Raw genomic sequence first — 21,979 nt, 5'->3', positions numbered from 1 at the left:
TTTATATATAAGAAGAAGATAGGGTTGGAAATGGATATTTCGATGTGTTGCAAACGGAATGACAAAATTAATATACCGCCATTCTTCGGTGGTGGGTATAAAAAAATAAAAATGGAAACAGTGTAATTGCTTATAAAGCAATTTGCTGAAGTGTCTCAATGTCTGTTGGCAACTCATGTCTCAATTACAACGAATTTGAGTTGAGAAGCGAATGTTGGCTGGACTTCTTGTCCGGTTGTGTGCATTGAGAGCATTAGGTATTAATTAATTAAGTGCCTTTATTCTTCCTTGGAAATCTAACCAGCTTCAACTAGCAAGTCTCCGCCGAATATAAAACGTAATTTTACTAATTCCAGGCGGGGGGTAATGATTGGACTGGAACAACACATTTCTTACTCTTTGGTCTGTATGACAGATAATTTTTTTCTTTTTTGGAATTTTTTAGGTAATAAAATGGGCATTGAAGTAAAAGGTACAGAGTGTACCTCATAAATTCAAAATTGTCCAAATTTTGAATGTACAGGGTGTGCCAGAGAAACGTACTTATTTGAAAGGTCAATGAAAGCTAAAGTATTTCAGTTGTTTATATATATTTCTAATACCCACCACCACAGGATAGGGGGTACATTAATTAAGGCATTCCGGTTGCAACGCATCGAATTATCCATTTCCAAACCTAAAAAGTATATATATTTCCGATTGTCGTAAAATTCTAAGCCAATTCAGTGATATCCGTGTGTCTGTCCGTCCGTCCGCGTGTTCATCAATTGTAATCACGCTACAGTCTTTCAAGATTCAACCCAACAAATCGAACCCTCCCCCTTACCCTAATTTTCAGAAACGCTAGATCTCGGATATGGGTGGTGCGATTTAAGCGAAATTTTGTGTGCTCTCGTATAGTAGCCTAAAAATAAAAATTTGGTATCCAAATTTCGGATGGGGTACCTAGGGGGCTTCCCCAATTATCCAATTGTCGGACCAAGTGCTAGGGGGACCACCCCAAGCCCCAAAACACCCCTAAATCGGACATATTTCCCGACCATGGCAATAAGGGACTCAAATGAAAGGTATTTGCTAGTAGAATACGAATCTGATATCCAAATGAGGGACCACGTTTCTGGGGGTCTACCCCACCCCCCAACCTGGACTTATTTACTGACCATGGGAATATGATGCTTAAATAAAAGGTATTTGAATGTAGAATACGAATCTGATATCCAAATATGGGACCAAGTGTTCGGGGGGCCGTCTCTCACCAAAAACATCCCCCAAAGGGGACAAATTTACGACCATAGAAATAAGGGGCTCAAATGAAAGGTCTTTGGGAGTAAAGCACGAATTTGATATCAATATTCGGGAAATGTGTCTATGGAGCCACCCCACCCCAACACCACCCAAATAGTAAGTATTTGCTGACTTTTGTAATATGGACTCAAATAAGAGGGTTTTTAAAGTGGAATACGAGTCCGAGTGGCCGCCCATCCCCCAAAACACCCCCAAGCCGGTCATGTTCGCTGACTATGGAAATATGGGGCTCAAATTAAATGTATGTGGGAGTAGATCACGTATCTGATATCAACATTAGGGGCCAACTGTCTAGCGGACGTCCCACCACCATAATAACCCCCAAATAGGACATATTTGCTCACCAAGATAATTTGAGTCGTAAAGAGAGTGGAACTAAATATTCATAGTTTTTAGGGCCAATACCCCAAACAGGACATATTTGCTGACTTTTGCAATAAGGAGCTTAAGTGAGATTAGGAAACGAATTTGATATCCAATTTTGAGGCCAATGGCAATATGGGGTTCAAATAAGCGATTTATGGATATATGAGAATAGAGCACATTGCTAATATATTTTCCGGGCTTAGCGTTTGGGGGACCAACCCATTACCCAAAATATCCCTAAATCGGGCATATTTACCGACCATGTAAATGTGGAGCTTAAATGAAAGGTATTGGGGGATAGAGCAAGAATTGTTCCCTATTTTCGGGACCAATTTTCTGGGGGTCTACCCCTTTCCCAAAATACCCCACAAACTGCAATTTTTTAGTGACCATCGCAAATTGGGCTCAAAAAAGATAAAGGGCATCCCCCTTTCCCAAAACACCCCCAAAGGAAAAAAAATTCGACCATACCAATATGTGGTTCAAATGAAAGGTATTTGAGATAAGAAAACGAATTTAATAACCTTTTTTGGGGCCATGTGTTTGGGGCACGCCTCATCCTGGAAACTCTTCTTAAGCCAATGGCAATATGGGGTTTAAATAAATGGTATTTGAGAGAAGAGCACGATACTGATATTTTTTCAGGGCCAAGTATCTGGGGGACCACCTCTCCCCCGAAAACACCACTAAATAAGACATCATGAGAATATGGGGCTGAAATTAAGTATTTTAAGAATGGAGTACATCTTACATCCAAACTTAAATTCGTAGACCAATAAAGATCATGTGGGATTCAGATAAAGGCACTTATATTGTTAAACTGTTAGTCAAGTTAGCATGGTATTTCACTAAAAGATCTTTAATTGTCAAAAATAAATATTCCAAGGAAACTTTTGTTCCACATAAAGTAAAAAAAGGCGCAGCGGAGCGTTCCCTGGTCAGCTAATTTAGATATAGTTGTCATAAAGATCGATCTGCCTATAAAGGATCTGAAGCCGATAAAAGCTTTATTTATTAACCGATTTCACTGAAACTTGAATCAGTGAGTTGTTTTAAGTCTCCCGCCATCTGATCCAAATGTGGTTAAAATCGGACGATAGTTAGATATAGCTGTCATATAGACCGATCTGCCGATAAGGGGTCTGTAGCCCGTAAAAGCTTTTTTATTACCCGATTTCGTTGAAATTTGAAATAGTGAGTTGTTTCTAGCTCCCGACATCCGACCCAAATATGATCAAGATCAGACTACATATAGCTGCCATATAGACCGATCTTCCAATGTAGAGTCTGCATTCTATAAAAAAAAACGTTCTTATTGCCTGATTTCGCTGAAACTGTTACTTGTCTAGGAGTTCTCGGGATCTAAATAAAATATGATCGAGGCCAGCCCCTGTTTAGATATAACTGTGGATATGGTAGTGGAGTAATAACAAGTAAAAGCGTGCTAAGTTCGGCCGGGCCAAATCTTTGGAAACCACCACCATGGATTCTGCTAAAAACTTATACAACATAAATTTAGCTGAAGGGCATAATTTTATTCTACATACCAAACTTCTGTCAAACCAGCAAAAATTAAAGCTTCTAGGAACCGAACAAGGCTAATCGAGAGACCGGTTTCTATGGGAGCTATACGAGGTTGTAGACCAATTTCATAACAGAACACTGCATGCAAAATTTCGGCCAAATCGGACAAAAATTGCGGCTTGTGAGCGCTCAAGAAGTCAAATCGGGAGATCGGTTTATATGGGAGCTATATCAGGTTATAGACTGATTTCGACAATACATGGCATTGTGGTTGGAAGTCATAACAGAACTCTGCATGCAAAATTTCAGCCAAATTGTATGAAATTTGAGGTTTCCAGGGGCTCAAGAACTCAAATCGGGATATCGGTTTATATGGGAGCTATATCAGGTTATAGACCGATTAGGACCGTACTAAGCTCAGTTGTTAGAAGCCATAACAAAAAACCATGTGCAAAAATTCAGCCAAATTGGACAAAAATTGCGGCTTGTAAGGGCTCAAGAAGTCAAATCGGGAGATCGGTTTATATGGGGGCTATATCAGGTTATATACCGATTTGGAGCGTACAAAGACTATGTACAAAAGTTCAGCTAAATTGGACAAAAATTGCGGGTTGTAAGGCCTCAAGAATCAAATCGGAAGATCGGATTATATGGAAGCTATATCAGGTTATAGACCGATTTCAACCGTACTTTACACAGTTGTTGGAAGTTATACCAAATTGGACAAAAATTGCGGCGTCCAGGGGTTTAAGAAATCAAATCGGGAGATCGGTTTATATGAGAGCTATATCTTATTCTGATCCGATATGACCCATTAGCAATCTCTAAGGACCTAGATCAATAGTAAGTATTTGTGCAAAATTTCAAGCTGCCAGCTTTGCGCGTTAGACCGTTATCGTGATTTTGACAAACGGACGGATGGACGGACAAGGCTAGATCGAACAGAACGTCGAGACAATCAAGAATATATATAATTGATGAGGTCTTAGATGAATATTTTGAGGTGTTACAAATGGAATGAATAGATTAGTAAAGGAATTCCATGTTACCTGCAAATACCTTAATTGTTTTTTATACCAGGACCCTAAGTTGGTTCATTTCTGGTATTGTGTCGCCAGCCACTCTATCATGCTACTACTTGCCGCACCGATTTGGCATAAGTCAGCTCGTTGTCCTATGTGTCCCGCTATGATACCGAATGCTATACTGCCCTCTTCTTCACTTCCCTTCAGTAATAGCCTTGTCTTCTAACAATCTGCATCAGCCCATAAGATTTTCGAACTCCTACCGACCGTTTGCTTTCGTCGACCACGCTCTTAACTCGGACTGCGTTGACCCGAAAGACTTCGGGATAACCAAGATTATTGACGATAGTCTTCTGGTCTTCACAGCCAAATCGTCTGTCCTTTCATTCACCCTTACTCCGCTAGGACTCGGCAACCAAACGATGCGGATTTTGCCATCCTCAGAGACGGTGTTAATCTCCTTGTTACACTCCTAGACTGTTCTTAACCTTACCGTCGTGGTTGTTATTGCCCTGATGACCAGTTTACTATACTTAAAGATGTTCACACTCGACGTCATGGTGTTAACACCCATCACCTGTTGTCACGTATTCCGTGATCGCCCGAATCTCCGCCTGCAGCATCGTATTATGATCAGGCAGTCGAAAGCAGATCTCAGTTCCTGGGCTCCCAATGTAGACCCACTCTGTCTTTTAGCTTTTATCCATCTTTATAGCATGATCTCCCCCCTATGGAAAGGTTAGGGTTCTGTCAATCCAAGACTGTGTCACTGGCAGCAGTGTCTTGCTCGTGAGCTCAAGTGTCATCTAAGGTATCCGATCGGAAAATTCTTACATTCCTTCCATGTTTCCTATTGTCGCCTCGACTATACCGCGACGGTATGACCTGCTCCTATCCATTCTCACATTGCCTTAAGTCTCATAGCTGCAGTCGCTGCCTCACACTTAATCTATATGTCAATGGGTCGGATATCTAGAATAGTCTTCGGTGCTCTAGTGGCTGTGGTCCTCATCGCTTTGCCTATGCCAAGACAACATGTTCTCTGAACCTGTTGTATGGTCCTTATGTTCCACTTTTTCTCTATAGTAATCCACCAAACTATTGAGGCGTAAGTAAGTATTGGACTAATCACGCTCCTGTAGAGCCAGTGGACTATCCTAGGATTCAGGCCCCATTTCGAGCCTACGGACCATCTCCATAGTGCCCAACATCTGTGAGCCTTCTCAGTACGCTCCTGAATGTGACACTTCCAATTCAGTTTCCTGTCCAAGATCACACCTAAGTATTTGACCTTGTCAGATATCGAAATCGTCCCGCCCACCTTCGTCTTCCTCGTGAACAGGCATATTTCAGTCTTCTCTGGGTTAACATTAAGACCTCTGGGTCTAGTCCAGTCATATGCCACATGCAAGACCCTTTCGGCCCTTCTGCATAGCTCGTTCGGATCCTTACCCTTTAGAAGTATTATAACATCGACTGCGTAGCAGACGGGTTCAAATCCCTCGTCAGTCAGCATCCATAATAGGTCATCTATGGTGGTCACCCAAAGGAGAGGCGATAAAATGCCCCCCTGTGACGTGCCCTGTGCCACTTTCTTCCTTATATTTATGCCATGGGACACACAATTTATCCACCTGTTCCTTAGCAAACGGTTTATCCAGTCTCTAAGTACCGGGTCCACCCCTTACTGGTCTAAGGATTAGAACAGTGTGTCGGTCCGCACATTGTTAAAAGCCCCCTCGATGTCAATGTATACCGCCAGTTTGTACGTTTTGGCATCGAAGAATTCTTCTATTTAATGCACAACCTCGTGCAGGGCAGTCTCCACCGACCTTCCCTTGACATAGGCATGCTGTTTGCATTTCAGCAGTTCGCTGGATGTCCTACTCTTTTTCATGATGTCCACAATACGCTCCATGGTTTTGAGTAGAAAGGACGTAAGGCTTATGGGTCTATATGTCTTTGGTGTCGCATAACTTGCCTTGCCGGTCTTGGATATAAACACCACCCTTGTCTCCTGCCAGCCTTTCGGAGTATATGCAAGTCCTAGGCACGCTGTGAAAATTTTGGCCAGACATGGTACCAGATAGTCTGCCTCTTTCTGTAGTAACGCCGGAAATATTCCATCAGGTCCGGGTGACTTAAATGGTTTGAAGCTCCTCAAGGATTCCTTCACCATAAATTCTGTTATTATAAACCATCGATCAACGTCATTATTCGAAGATTCTGGTGTCTCCGTGAGTCCTTTCGTATCCTGTGGAAAATGGGGTTTCATCCGTTGTGTCTGCTCTCACACCCATGTCGTCTACTAAAGTTTCAGTCTGGACATGGATTTTGAGAGAAACTCTTTATCTTGGCGGCGTCATTAACGCTATCGACCTGTTCAAAAAAAAAGCTTCGAAGAGGCACGTTTTGCCGCTCGGGTAATCTTATTGTATTCCTTGAGCCGTGTGTAATACACATCCCAATAAACTTCCGCCTTTTTACGACGTGCTCTGTTAAAAAGTCTGCGGATCTCTTTCCCAATATTGCGAATCTCCCCTGTCATTCAGGGTTTTTCTTGGGATGATTTCCTCTCTCGAAGAGTACAACTATCGTCGAAAGACCCCACTGGTGCTGTTGAGATTGTCCTTAATGTCTTCTATGCTTGGACAATCCAAATTATCTTGCCCAAGTCTTCTTCTGAGTAGCCTTCCGAATTTTGTTCAGTTGGTTTTCAACTTATTACGGAAGCTTATCGGATTTAGTGTTTGCCGTGCTATTCCAATCCTAATATAGTGATGGTCTGAGAAGGAGTGTTTTGTCTGAGAAGGAGTGTCTTGGAGACCCTCCAATCCTGAACCTCACCGATCATATTTTTCGAACATATTGTTACATCTAAAACCTCCTCCCTAATCCCATTAACAAAGGTAGTGGTATTACCAATATTATAAGGTCGTTAGTACTCAAGAATTTTGCAAGGGCTTGGCTCCGCTTGATAATTGGTACTTGGTACTACCTCACGAAATATGGTGAGAGTTAGCATCTTCCAACTAAATGTGCAATCAAGGCATTAAGTAAACACAAAATTTGATTTTCGTTAATTTCCCCCTTTATTTACTTGTTTAGACTTTATTTTTGCTGCAATGGGAGTTTTTAAATACTTGAGGATTTTTGCACAATTATATCATTTCACCTCAACGAAGGACACTCAGGTCCTCAAGGATTATAGGGAATCATCTAAAGTGCAATTGCTATCAGTGCTAGGTTGGCAGGCTGGCAAAGAGTTTCATGACAATGATTAAAAGGACTAAAAATACGTCGTATTTAATGAATAAATTTCGTGAGCAACTTTAACATTTAATTAATTTCCTGAGATAATTCCTTGATTGCCATTGTCAACGACGAGTCGTTGTCATGAGTGATGTTTTAGATGGTGTGTTGCAGGTTAGTAGCGGTATCACTTGTTGTTTTTTGTTCCTGCTGCCCCTGCTACTGTTGTTGCTTTAGTTGCAATTACTTTAATGCATTTCTGTGTTTTAGCGTTTAGCATTGGCCATAACCTTCAACAGCACAAATGAGGGCGCACATCTTCCATGTGCGTGTGTGTCAAACAACTCCTTAATGTATGCAACAGGTTTTTCGATTTCCGGTATTTACAACGCCATACAAGCAACCTATCAAGTTTACTCACACATGCATATACAATACATACAAATGCCTAAAGAGTCGGAATGTTAGTATTTCGTGCAACAATGTGTGTGTGTGTTTGGGACACAAATACTTTTGCACATGTCCGTGGTTTGATGTGAAAGCTCTTTTGCTCTCTCGAAAAGCTCGATGCTAACAAATTGGATGCTTTTGCGAAAGATGAATGAAATGTGTATGACTTATTGTTGGTCTAGTTTTCGTTGCATGTGTTAGTTTTACTATGGTGGTTTGTTGTTTTTAGTTTGTCTAAGAGCATCATAGCATCACTTGAGATTTGTCGGCGACTTAACAATGTTGTCAATTACACTTTTTTAAAATATTCTATCGGATTTTTATTTTAGATAAATTTTTTAGTTTCAATGTGATACTGCCAAGTTGAATTGCATCTCTTTTTTGAAAAAAAAGTAAGGCAAGAAATGCTTCTGTGAATAAGCCTGGCTATTTTTGTCGATGTCTGTGGCCCTAACCACTCCGCCAGCCGACCCAATCTTACTACAACAATTCTGAAAATAATCGATGAACACAGATTTATCTCCAACAAGTTTTGGTTAGGTTAGACTATAATGGCAATCAGACGCTCTTAAATATTTTAGTCCATAGTGAAGGAATATGCCTTTTACTTCCTACGGTTGAACCAGCCAGATTGCTTTCAATTTGCTTACTGCTTCTGCAAAAATAATTTCTAGCAATCTTTCGAGCATACTTTCTAAGCAGACAATGACCAGTCATGGGAGACCACCGTAGCGCAGAGGTTAGCATGTCCACCTATGACGCAGAACGCCTGGGTTCGAATCCTGGCGAGACCATCAGAAAAAAAATTTTCAGCGGTGGTTTTCCCCTCCTAATGCTGACAACATTTGGGAAGTACTATGCCATGTAAAACTTCTCTCCATATAGGTGTCGCACTGCGTTACGCCGTTCGGACTCGGCTATAAAATGGAGGCCCCTTATCATTGAGCTTAAACTTGAAACGGACTGCACTCATTGATATGTGAGAAGTTTGCCCCTATTCCTTAGTGGAATGTTCATGGGCAAAATTTGCAATGACCAGTCATGACGGACACGATAAGTGAGACTTTGGTCTTGACAATGACAGTAAAGTCATATCAACTTAAGATTGGGTCACATAATCTTGTAGCGTTCACGGTTCCGATTGCTGTTCAGCCATCTTGTTGAGAGATCTGCGACAGTCGAGAGTTTAGTTTACCATTAGAGGCGAATGGGTGGACAAATACCCAAAACAAATAAGGAAGACAAAACAATACCGATTTTCAGATGGGAAATAAAGCAATTCTCGAAATTGGCATAGGCGGAGCGATAAGGATTACGTCCACTAGGGCACTGGAGACTATTCTAGATATCCGACCCATTGACATACAGATTAAATGTGAGGCAGCCACTGGGGCTATGATAGTTAAGGCGATGTGAGAATGGATTGAGGATAGAAGCAGGTCATAACATTGAGATATAATCGAGGCGACGAAGGAATGGAGGTGGTTTCCGATCGGATACCTGAGACGACACTGGAGGTCGAGTGCGAGGCACTGCTGCCAGTGGCACAGTCTCGGATTGACGGAACCCTAGTATTACCATCTGGAAGATTATATTACACGGATGGATCAAAGCAAGAGGACAGAGTGAGCCAATTTCGAGAAAATATATTCAAAATTATTAAAGTTGGGGAGTAAGCCCGAAGATGTTCATGACCATTGTGAGCCCAGTGCTGACATATAGAGCACTGGTATGGTGGATGCATGTGGAGAAAAGTACAACGACCAAGGAACTTCTAAAGTTCAGAGTCAGACCTGCGTCGGGATCGTCAGATGAACTGTGCAGGCGGGTCTGGAGGCGATGCAAAATTTAAAATATGTTGATTTTACAAACAGAAGATTATTGAAACACACAATGAGGAATATATGTGGGGCTGTGAACACTATATGCTAAATTTTATCTAACTCGGACAAAAATTGCGGCTTCCAAGGGCTCAAGAAGTGAAATCGGTAGATCGGTTTATATAGGAGCTATCAGGTTATAGACCGATTTTGACCGTACTTGGCACAGCTTTTAGAAGTCATTGCAGAACATTATCTGAAAAATTTTAGGCAAGTCGGCCAAGAATTGTGGCTTCCAAGAAGTCAACTTTTACGGGTGCAATATGTTCTTCAAAATAGGCATTTTTATACCCATCACCATAGTGGGGGTATTCTGGATCGTCTCGATATTCTGAGTTGATTTAGCCATGTCCGTCCGTCTGTCGAAATCAAGATAGCGGTCGAACGCGTAAAGCCACTTGAAATTTTACAGAGATACTAACTATTGATGTAGCTCGATGGAGATTGCAAATGGCCTATATCGGTTTAGATTTGGATATAGCTCCCATATAAACCGGTCTCCCGATTTGACTTCTAGAGCCCCCGGAAGCCACAATTTTTGTCCGATTTGGCTAAAATTTTGCACAACTGTATCAAGTACGGTACAATTCGGTCTATAATCTGATATAGCACCCATATAAACCGTTCTCCCGATTTGCCTTCTTGAGACCCTGGAAGCCACAATTTTTGTCCGATTTGTCTTAAATTTTGCACATGGTGTTCCGTTACGGCTTCCAACAACTGTGCCAAGTACGCCAAGTAACACCTCGAAGTAGCCCACATATAAATCGATCTCCCGATTTCATTTCTGAGCCCATGGAAGCCACAATTTTTGTACGATTTGGCTTAAATATTACACTTAGTGTTCCCTTATGACTTCCAATAACTGTGCCAAGTTCGGTCCATACAAAGATTACCTTTTATTTTTCGTTATTGGACAACCCTTGTATTGCACTCTGCCAACTGACAGCTCTATCGTAAAGCTTGATATTTTAGAGGTTATACTAACTCAGAATATTTAGACACACGAGCGCTTTTTGTGTTGTTTACAGTAACTTTAAAAAATCATCTGGCCCAAAAAATTTAATTAAATCGTGAAAATTTTCGTGAGATTGTTTTTTACAACTTTCGACGTGGATTAACTCAACAACAGTGCCTCGATGAATTTTTTTCGATGAGGCTCCATCAAGGACCAGTCTTTATCGATGGTATGGTGAATTCAACCCCGAGGTCGTAGTTCACTCCAAGACGAATTTCGTGAAGGTCGTCCAAAATCAGTTGTTGTTCCAAAAAGCATTGATGCTGGGCGCCAACTGATATTGCAAGAGACAATTTAAGGTATTAGTGGGACCAGCATACATTCAATATTGCATGAACATTTAACCGTCAAAAGAATTTGGTCGATTGAGAACTTTTCAATCGCTCAAAAAAAAGCTCGTGTCGATTGGTCGAAAGAAATGCTCCAAAAATACGATCGTCTATGATATAGTGACAGGTGATCAATCGTGGATTTACGCGTATGAGCCCGAAAGTAAACAGCAGTTGACAGTGGGTGTTTCAAGATGAGGCAATGGATTTGGAGAGCATTATGTCTCTCGAAATAGCCCTGTGAGTTTGCCGCCAAGATCATGCGATTTGACGCCTTTTGAGTATTTTTTGTGCGGTTACATGAAATCTGTGCTCTATGATGACAAAGTGGTCTATGGGAGGTTACGGTGGCGTACCACTCAAACCCCCAAAAAGATATAAAGGCCGATCCTGTAATATGGGACTGAAATGAAAGGTATTTGGTATTAATTTGAAATTAACACCTTGTTCCTCAACCTAAGGAAAATCCACATTCTGACATGTAAACCGAATATGGCAATATGGCATTTAACTACGGAATTAGAGAACACAAAAACATATATTATTCATCGAAAATAGCTTTATTGTTTTTCAAAATATTCCCCATTAAGAATAACAAGTGAAAGCGTGCTAAGTTCGGCCGGGCCGAATCTTATATACCTTCCACCATGGATCGCATTTGTCGTGTTCTTTTCTCGGCATCTCTTCTTAGGCAAAAAAGGATATAAGAAAAGATTTGCTCCGCTATTAGAGCGATATTAAGATATGGTCCGGTTCGGACCACAATTAAATTATATGTTGGAGACCTGTGTAAAATGTCAGCCAATTCGAATAAGAATTGAGCCCTTTGGGGGCTCAAGAAGTAAAATAGAGAGATCGATTAATATGGGAGCTGTATCGGGCTATAGACCGATTCAGACCATAATAAGCACGTATGTTGATGGTCATGAGAGGATCTGTCGTACAAAATTTCAGGCAAATCGGATAATAATTGCGACCTCTAGAGGCTCAAGAAATCAAGATCCCAGATCAGTTTATATGGCAGCTATATCAGGTTATTGACCGATTTTAACCATACTTTGCACAGTTGTTGGTTATCATAACAAAACACGTCGTGCTAAAATTTATTCAAATCGGATAAGAATTGCGCCCTCTAGAAGCTCAAAAAATCAAGATCCAAGATCGGTTTATATGACAGCTATATCAAAACCGATTTAAACTGGCTTTACTCCTTCGGAAGTTAGCGTGCTTTCGACAGACAGACGGACGGACAGACGGGCTGTTGATCGATTCAGATCATCCAATTTGTATGGGAATTGCGCCCTCTAGAGGCTCAAGAAGTCAAAACCCAAGATCGGTTTATATGACAGCTATATCAGGTTATGGACCCATTTGAATCATACTTGGCACAGTTGCTGGATATCATAACAAAACACGTCGTGCAAAATTTCATTCAAATCGGATAAGAATTGCGCCCCCTAGAGGCTCAAAGAGTCCAGATCCAAGATCGGTTTATTTGACAGCTATATCAAAATATGGACCGATTTGAACCATACTTAGCGCAGTTGTTGAAAGTAAACACAAAACACTTCAGCTTAATCAGAAGAGAATTGCGCCCTCTAGAGGCTCAAAAAGTCAAGACCCAAGATCGGTTTATATGGCAGCTATATTAAAACATGGACCGATTTGAACCATACTAAGAAAAGTTGTTGGAAGTGATTCCAAAATACCACGTGCAAAATTTCAGTCAAATCCGACAAGAATTGCGCACTCTAGAAGCTAAAGAAGTCAAGACCCAAGATCGGTTTATACGGCAGCTATATCAAAATATGGACCGATTTGGACCATTTACAATCCCAACCGACCTACGCTAATAAAAAATATTTGCGCAAAATTTTAAGCGGCTAGCGTTACTCCTTCGAACGTTGGCGTGTTTTCGACAAACAGGCGGACGGACGGACGCTAGGAGGACGGACGGACGCACGGACAGACGTACGGACATGGCTAGATCGACTTAAAATGACATGACGATCAAGAATATATATACTTTATGAGGTCTCTGACGCATATTTGGAGGTATTACAAACAAAATGACGAAATTAGTATACCGCCATCCTGTGGGTATAAAAAGCAAACCCGATATATCGATCACCGTTAAAAGAGTGTTTGTGTTTTCTAATATTTATCTGTGCTTAATTGTTCCCTACTACCAATGGCAAAAACTACGCGTTGATAACATTCATCGTTTATCAGTACAACCAACAATTGGTTGTATGGGGTTTTTCTTATCCACCCAAAGTTCGTGTTCGAAGATGCTTGTTAGGAATTGTTGCACAGTTGTATTCTAGCACGCACACACAGACACTCATACACTGTCATTGGCGGATACGGACACAGCAGCTGTTTTGCATTGCAGCCATCAAACAGCTTTACACTTATGTGGCGAACACTTGGCTCATCATTATGTTTCGAACCGGGAATGGTAACGAACCTTTTAACGGATAAAAAGAAAATTGTTGACTTAAGCACTTTTTGTTGTGGGCTATTTTCAAAAACGGGAATGTAGAAGTATTTTGAAAAAATCGTTGGAAGAAGAAAAGAAGACACAAAGTTCAAACAAAAATTAAATTAAATTTCGAAAGGATTATTAATGAAAACAAAAAACGATAACAAACATAAGTGTGCCAAAGTAGATTGGTTCTAAGTCGATAACGTTAAATGTCAATTGACATTAAAAAGGATACGCTGTGCATATATGCAAAAAAAAGGAAATTTCGAAAAGCTAACAAACAAACAAGTTTGCCTGCTGCTTGTCTATTCAATGCGGGTCCTTCGAATGGATCGCCAAGTTTGCATATGTTAGCAATGTTGTTGTTGTTTTTGTTTCCTTCCCCTATTTCAAATGTAAATTAAAACGCTTCAGTGCCAACGGCAAATTCTGAGGCACTCGCAACCAACCAATAAAAAAAGTGTGCAAAAATAGAAACAAATCATAGTAGAAAAATAAAAAGAAGAAGAAGAAGAAGCAAAAGAAATCAAAGTAACAAAGTAGACGGTTAGGTGCAACCAACCGTAAAGTGTCATGATTATCTTGGAATTTTTCTTGTGCAAGAAAAACAAGAAAATTTGAATTTTTATGGTGCAATCAAATAATTATTTTGTGCACTAACCAAAAAGTGGATAAAAAGAGTGAAAAACAGCGAAGAGTGCTTCTCATTGAGCAAAAAAAAAAAAAAAGAAAACAAATATTAAAAGGATAACAACAACCAAGAGGCTTCGCAACTAAACGCCAAGTTCTTCATAATCATTAGTATTTGCATTTAAATGACACAATTCCCGACAAATGTTGTTCCAACGCCTGTTTCCCTTGTTGCGGTGATGGGCAGGGAGTTGCTCTAAAAACTCCCATGTCATTCAGTCGACCAACAGTGGCCATACTTGTTGTCAACTGAGCCTGTTGTTCAGTGATTTTCACAAAAAAAGCGAAATCTAACAACAACGCATACTTTCATCAAATGACAGCAAAGTTTTTCAATTTCAAAATACAATTAAATTATAATTAAAACAACAACTACTAAACAAGAGTGCTTTAAAATTGTTCAAGTGATACTTTCCCCCCTCAAAAAAAGAAAGCAAAGTGAATATAAAAAGTGTGATGTGTTTTAATTAAAAGTTTTCCACAAAAAAAAAGTATCAAATGTTTTAAATTAGAAAAAATACATGCCAACGCCTTTGAGGGATATCTCAGTGATTGGAAGTGAAATACAAAAAATAATAAAAAACCAATTCACTTTTCTATTTGTGGTTATTCTCTCCCTCCACTTAATTTTCAAATAGTTTATGTGTGACAAAAAACAAAAAAAAAACATTAGATAAACTTTCACTTGCTCACTTCCAGCCACCCTCATCACCAGCAAAGGATATTTTTTGCTGCTTTACCCAGAATTGATTGATTCATTTCATTCTATTGTGCAGCATTATAATCTCAATGGAATACATTTTTATTGCTGGCGGATAATATCGATAAAGGATAAAAAAAAAAACTTTGGGAAAGAAGCGCCATTGGCTGGTAAGTTGCATTAAAAGGAATGTTTGGGTGGGGAAACATAAAAGAAGAACAGCCATAAAAGAACCATTGTACGACCCAATGGAGCAATCTCTAAGAATTACTTAAAGAAGGCATAAAGAAAAATGGTCATGATCTCAAAAGTACCATATCGAAATATAAACGGAAATGACCACATTTCTTTTAAATTTGATTGGAAAACAAAATAACAAGCAAATAACCAAGTTACAGTCACTTAAATCAACTCGATACACTATAGCCCTTGGAGATATATGCTTTTAAACAAAGAAGAGAGGCGGAAGATAGCAATGAAGTTAGAAAAATAAGCACTAACAACTGATACAATACAGAGACCAGTACCGGATGGACCGGATCCTTAGAGACAGAAGAAGTCATTGCTAACGAACAAGTGGATAAATAGTGGGTCCCATGACATTAGAAGGGGGTCCCCCAGACATTTGGCCCTGAAAAAATATCAGCATCGTGCTCTTTCTTCAAATACCATTTATTTAAACCTCATATTGCCATTGGCTTAAGAGGAGTTTACAGGATGAGGCGTCCCCCAAACACATGGCCACAAAATAAGTTATCAAATTCGTTTTCTAATCTCAAATACCTTTCATTTGGCATGGTCGAAAAATTTTTTCCCTTTGGGGATGTTTTGGGAAAGGGCTGATGCCCTAAATACATAGTCCTATATTTGGATGTCAAATTTGTATTCTACTCCCAAATCCCTTTATTTGAGCCCCATATTGCGATGGTCACTAAAAAATTGCTGTTTGTGGGGTATTTTGGGAAAGGGGTAGACCCCCAGAAAATTGGTCCCGAAAATGGGTATCAATTCTTGCTCTACCCCCCAATACCTCTCATTTAAGCTCCACATTGACATGGTCAGTAAATATACCCGATTTAGGGGTGTTTTGGGGATTGGGTTGGTCCCCCAAACTCTAAGCCCGGAAAATATATCAGCAACGTGCTCTATTCTCATATATCGATATATGATTTATTTGAACCGCATATTGCCATTGCCCTCAAATCGATGTCAAAATCGTTTTCTAATCTCATTTAAACTCCTTATTGCAAAAGTCAGCAAACATGTCCGGTTTGTGGTATTGGCCCTAAAAACTATGAATATTTAGTTCCACTCCTCCTAGTCCTATTTGGGGGTTGTTATGGTGGTGGGACGTCCGCTAGACAGTTGGCCCCTAATGTTGATATCTGATTCGTGGTCTACTCCCACATGCCTTTAATTTTAGCCCCATATTTCCATAGTCGGCAAACATGACCGGCGGGGGTGTTTTGGGGGATGGGAGGCCACTCAGTGAGTTGGCCTTGAATATATATATCGGATTCGTGTTCCACTTTAAAAACCTTCTTATTAGTAGTAGTAGTAGTAGTAGTATTTATTTTCATAATTCTTTATGTATACAATGTGTGGTAAGATTTTGTACAATATATAAATAAATACTTAATATTAATCTCTAAGACATGACATATTGTCGTTAGTCTGCATATGGGGTTTTGCTATTGTTATACATATATATACAGATAATATTCAGTTTAATAGTTGAATTCATTTATCAGATTTAGCCTGTATCTCATAGCCATTTTGGTGTATTTTGCAAGCCGTGTCCATTCTACAACTGCGCCATCAAGAAGACTTATTACTTCGTTTTCTGTTAATATTTCCTTGTTAAAATATATTTTCCTAATTTCTTTTAACACCGGGCACCGGCCTATGAAGTGTTCCACGTTTTCTATCTCCATTGTGTTGCAGAGCGAACATATTTCGGATCCATTGTTCCTGTATATATTACCATTTAGAATCGTTGTTTCTGTTCTGATCTGTAGTATGCATCTTATGTCTTCGATCTTATATGATGTTTTTAAATAGTTTGCTCCTTTCATAGGATCTAAATTTCTGTATATCCTACTTGTGCTCTGCTTTCTCGACATATATATATTATAATTCTTTACTCTTAGTGCTTGTAGCAGTTTAGTTCCGTTTTCTTTCCAAGTTGTTTTGTTCAGATTGTTTATTGACCACTCAATATCATGTTCCGCTCCCATTTCATTTAGGCGTTTTACCCAGGATAATTTGTTCTGCAGTATTTTCTTTGAAAGAAGAAATGGTAGACGAGATTCGTCGTACTCAAATAGAGTTTTAAACACATATCTTATGTTTAAATCTAGTGTAAATATATGTCCATTTTCGATGGAAGTTTCTAGCATTATGGCGTATGTTGGTATGCAATCTGGGAGATTAAGCATTCTCTTGATGAAATATGTCTGCAGCTTGTCAACTTCCTCAAAGTGTTTGTAACCCCATACTTGCGCAGCGTATGATTGTATTGATCTGCTAACGGCTAGAAAGAGTTTCCACTTAGATTGAAGTGGTACATCCTGTTTTTTTAGAAAGTCGTTCCATGTGCTATTTATACTAGTTTTTGCTGCTTGATTCCTTTTTTCAACATGCTTGCTAAAGCTCATGGATGGTGTTAATGTTACTCCTAGATAACAATATTCCGATGTTATCGTCACAGGATTCGATTTAAATGTCCAGTTTTCATTTCTGGCTATTCTCCCACCTTTTCTAAATACCATAATTTTTGATTTATTTAAATTTACTTCGACTGTCCATAGTTTACAATACTCTTCCAAGTTGTAGATCATTTGTTGTAGCACATTTGGTTCATCGGCTAGTATTACGATGTCATCGGCATATAGAAGTAATCTTACATTTAATCCATTTAGGTTAACTCCGCCTTCTAGAGTGTCATGCAGGTCATTTAGGTACAGAGCAAATAATAGCGGTGAGAGTAGGCATCCTTGTTTGACACCTGACGAAGTATTGAAGTATTCCGACAATTCATTTCCGGTCCACACTGCTGATGTTGTGTCTTTATAAACGTTTTCGATAAATCTTACAGCTTTCGTTGACATGCCTATCGATTGCAGTTTGAATATGAGCGCTTTCCTTGAAATGTTATCGAACGCCGCCTTAAAGTCAACGAAAAAAGCATACGTTTTCTTTTTTTGGCTGAAATTCAAATGTACGATTGAGGATAGGTTATAAATATTGTCAGACGTGCTATAATTTTTACGAAAACCTGCTTGATACTCATTTAGTATCTTATGTTTCTCCGACCATAGTGACAGTCTTTCATTAAGTATGCCCATCATTATTTTTGCAATACAATTCATAAATGCAATACCTCTATAGTTGCACGACAAGGTTCTATCCCCCTTTTTGAAAATTGGATAAATGATAGTCCTGAGTAATGATTCATCAACACAACCGGAGTCGTACAAGGTATTGAACGTATTCACAATTTCTGCCAATAGATCATTTGGTGCATTTTTAAAAAATTCGTATGGCACTCTATCCTCGCCAGGAGCCTTATGGTCTTTTGTTTTACTCAAAACTTTTTTGACTTCCGACAGTGTTATTGGCGTGTCCAGCTCGTGATAAAATTGCAAATTGTGTGCATATTGGATGTCTGATTGCTCTTGGTGAGGATTTAATAGATTTTTGAAGTGCGTTTGTAGATCTTCTGCAGAAGATTTAATTTCTTGATAGTAGTTCGTGTTTCTTATTTCTTTGGCAATTTTCCACCACTCTTTGCTATTTTGCACTCTTTCTAGGTTGCTTTCTATGATTTTATAGTAAGAGTCTTTAGCTTTTTGACAGATTTCCTTATATTTTTGCCTTTGATCCCGATACTCCAGTCTATTTTCCTCGCTACTGTTGGCCCTGTATTTCTTGAGTGTGGCCTGAACAAGTATTCTTGTTTTATGGCACGTTATATTAAACCATTTTTGTTTTGGAGTGAATTCTTGGCTTTTTACACTTACATCATAGTGAGCCTCTTTTATTATCTTTACTATGTCTCCGCAGGTAAACGATATTGTTGTTTGTTTTCTATCTTGTAAAACTGATGATACTTTGGATTGGTATTTTGCTAAACCTTTGGGGTTCCAATGCAATTTAGGTAAAAGTTTTGATTTGTTCTCTTTTGTAAGCATTTTCAGAGTCAGAATTATTGGAAAGTGGTCTGACCACATTTTATCATCTACATTAAATTTTTCTACAAATTTCAAAAGATCTTGACTGACCTTCTTATTATATGGGTGGTGTTGTGGGGTGGGGTGGCCTTTTCCCGAATATTGATGTCAAATTCGTACTTTACTCGCAATTTGTCGTAAATTTGTCCCCTTTGGGGGATGTTTTTGGTGAGAGGCGGCCCCCAAACACTTGGTCCCATATTTGAATATCAGATTCGAATTCTACACTCAAATAACTCTTATTTAAGCCCCATATTACCATGGTCAGTAAATAAGTCCTGTTTGGGGGGGGGGGGGGGGGGGTGTTTTTGGAAGGGGTAGACCCCCCAAAAACGTGATCCCACATTTGGATATCAGATTCGTATTCTACTCGTAAATACCTTTCATCAACCGATTTGAACCGATTTGGGACAAATTGAAGAAAGATATCGAAGAGCCTAACACAACTCAGTGTCCCATATTTCAGGTAATTCGGACAATAAATGCGAATTTTATAGGCTCAAAACCTTAAATCGAGCGATCGGTCTTCATGGCAGCTATAACGAAATCTGGACCAATCGGGGCCAAATTGAAGAAGGATTTCGAGTGGCCCAACACAACTCACTGTCCCAAATTTTGACAAAATCGGACAAAAAATGCACCCTTTATGGGCCTAAGACCCTAAAAACGAGAGATCGGTCTATGTAGCAAATTCAAGAAAGCTGTCGAAGGCTCTAACACAAACCACAGTCCCAAATTTCGGCGACATCGGACAATAAATGTGCCTTTTATGGGGCCAAGACTTTAAATCGAAAGATCGGTTTATATGTCACCTATATCCAAATCTGAACCGATCTGGCCCAAATCGAGGGGGCGACATCAAAGAATAAATGCGCCTTTTATGGGCCTAAGACCTTAAATCGAGAGATAGGTCTATAAGGCAGCTAAATCCAAATCTGGACCGATCTGGGCCAAAAATTAAAAAAAGGATTTCGAAGACCCTAACACAACTTACTGTACCAAATTTCGGCGACATCAAAGAATAAATGCGTCTTTTATGGGCCTAAGACCTTAAATTGAGAGCTAGGTCTATATGGCAGCTGTATCCAAATCTGTGTTAATCAGGGCCTAATTTAAGAAGAATGTCGAAGGGCCTAGCATAACTCAAAGTCCCAAATTTCAGCAAAATCGGATAATAAATGTGGCTTTTATGGGCCTATGACCTTAAATTGGCGGTATGGGGGCTATAGGCTAAGTTCGGCCGGGTGGAATCTTGGGAACCCACCACCATGGGATCTGTTAGAATTTTATACAAAATAAATTTAGTTGATATGGTTATGGACCGTACTTTATGTAGTTGTTGAAAGTCATAACAGAACACTAGAGGCAAAATTTCAGCCAAATCGGACAAAAATTGAGGCTTTTAATGGCTAAAGAAGTCAAATCGGTAGATCAGTTTATATGGAAGTTATATCAGGTTTTAGACCGATTTGGACCGTACTAGGCACAGATATTGGAAGTCAAAGGAGAACACTACATGCAAATGTTAGCCAAATAAGACAAAAAATGCGGGTTCCAGGGGCTCAAGAAGTCAAATCGGGAGATCGGTTTATATGGGAGCTATATCAAAATCTTAACCGGTATGATCTATTTGCAATCCCCAACGACCTACATCAATACTAAGTAACTGTGCAAAATTTCAAGCGGCTAGCTCTACGGGTTCGACCGCTATCGTGATTTCGACAGACGGACGGAAGGACGGTGGGACGAACGGATGGACGGATATGGCTAAATGGCTTAGATTTTTACGACGGTCAAGAATACGAGAATATATATAGGACATTTCGATGTGTTGCAAACAGAATGACAAAATGAATAAACCACCCATCCTTCGGTGGTGGGTATTAAAGGCCGAACGGTCTTAATGTTAGCGTACCACTGGGCTTGACCTATAGGTCTGAACTTTCACCCAGATAATACCGAAATGTCTGTTTACGAAGATGGCGAAGATTCAAATAATTGCTGTTTGTGGGTAGTTTGGGCGAAGTAGAACCCCAGAAAATCGGTCTCGAAAGTGAGTATCAATTTCGTGCTCTGCTTCCCAATACCTTTCATTTGAGCCCCACAATGATATGGTCGGTAAATATGTCTGTTTTTAGAGTGTCTTGGGAGGTGGGGTGGTCCCCCAAAACTTAGCCCCGTAAATATGTCAGCATTGTGCTCGTCTCTCAAATATCCATTATTTGAACCCCATATTGCCATTGGCCTCAAAATTGAAAATAAAATTCGTTTTCTAAGCTCAAATACCTTTCATTTAAACCCCTTATTACAAATGTCAGCAAATATGTCAGATTTGGGGTAAGGGCCTTAAAAACTGTTAATATCGAGCTCCACTCTCTTTAAGACCTTAATTTTCATGGTGAGCAAATACGTCCTATTGGGGGGTTGTTATGGTGTAGGACGTCTCCTAAACAGTTGGTCCCGAATGTTGATATCAGATAAGTGGTCTACTCCCAAATACCTTTCATTTGAGCTTTATATTTCCATAGTCGGCAAACATGACCGTTTTCGGGGGTGTTTTGGTAGATGGGGCGGCCACTTAGTGACATTTGGCCCTGAAAATATGTATCAGATTCGAGTTTTACTCAAAAATACCTCTTATTTGAGCCCCATATTGCAATGGCCATAAAATGGTGTTATGGGAGGTTGGGATAGTCCCATAGACACTTTTTCCCGAATTT

The 21,979-nt window shown here is 39.7% G+C and overlaps 1 long non-coding RNA gene across 1 annotated transcript in view; it reads left to right on the top strand.

Annotated features, from left to right (window-relative positions):
• The first annotated feature begins 14,025 nt into the window (after positions 1 to 14,025).
• LOC131998128 (uncharacterized) overlaps positions 14,026 to 21,979 on the top strand; it is a 214,003-nt gene continuing 206,049 nt past the window's right edge. Inside the window, exon 1 of the long non-coding RNA XR_009398590.1 lies at positions 14,026 to 15,197. This is a non-coding gene — a long non-coding RNA (uncharacterized LOC131998128). The remainder of the gene's footprint in view (positions 15,198 to 21,979) is intronic.

This window comes from Stomoxys calcitrans, chromosome 5 (assembly GCF_963082655.1).
Source record: "Stomoxys calcitrans chromosome 5, idStoCalc2.1, whole genome shotgun sequence".
NCBI classification, from domain to species: Eukaryota; Metazoa; Arthropoda; class Insecta; order Diptera; family Muscidae; genus Stomoxys; species Stomoxys calcitrans.
The sequence above is the reverse complement of the archived record's forward strand: the minus strand, read 5'-3'. Positions and strand labels throughout refer to the sequence as shown.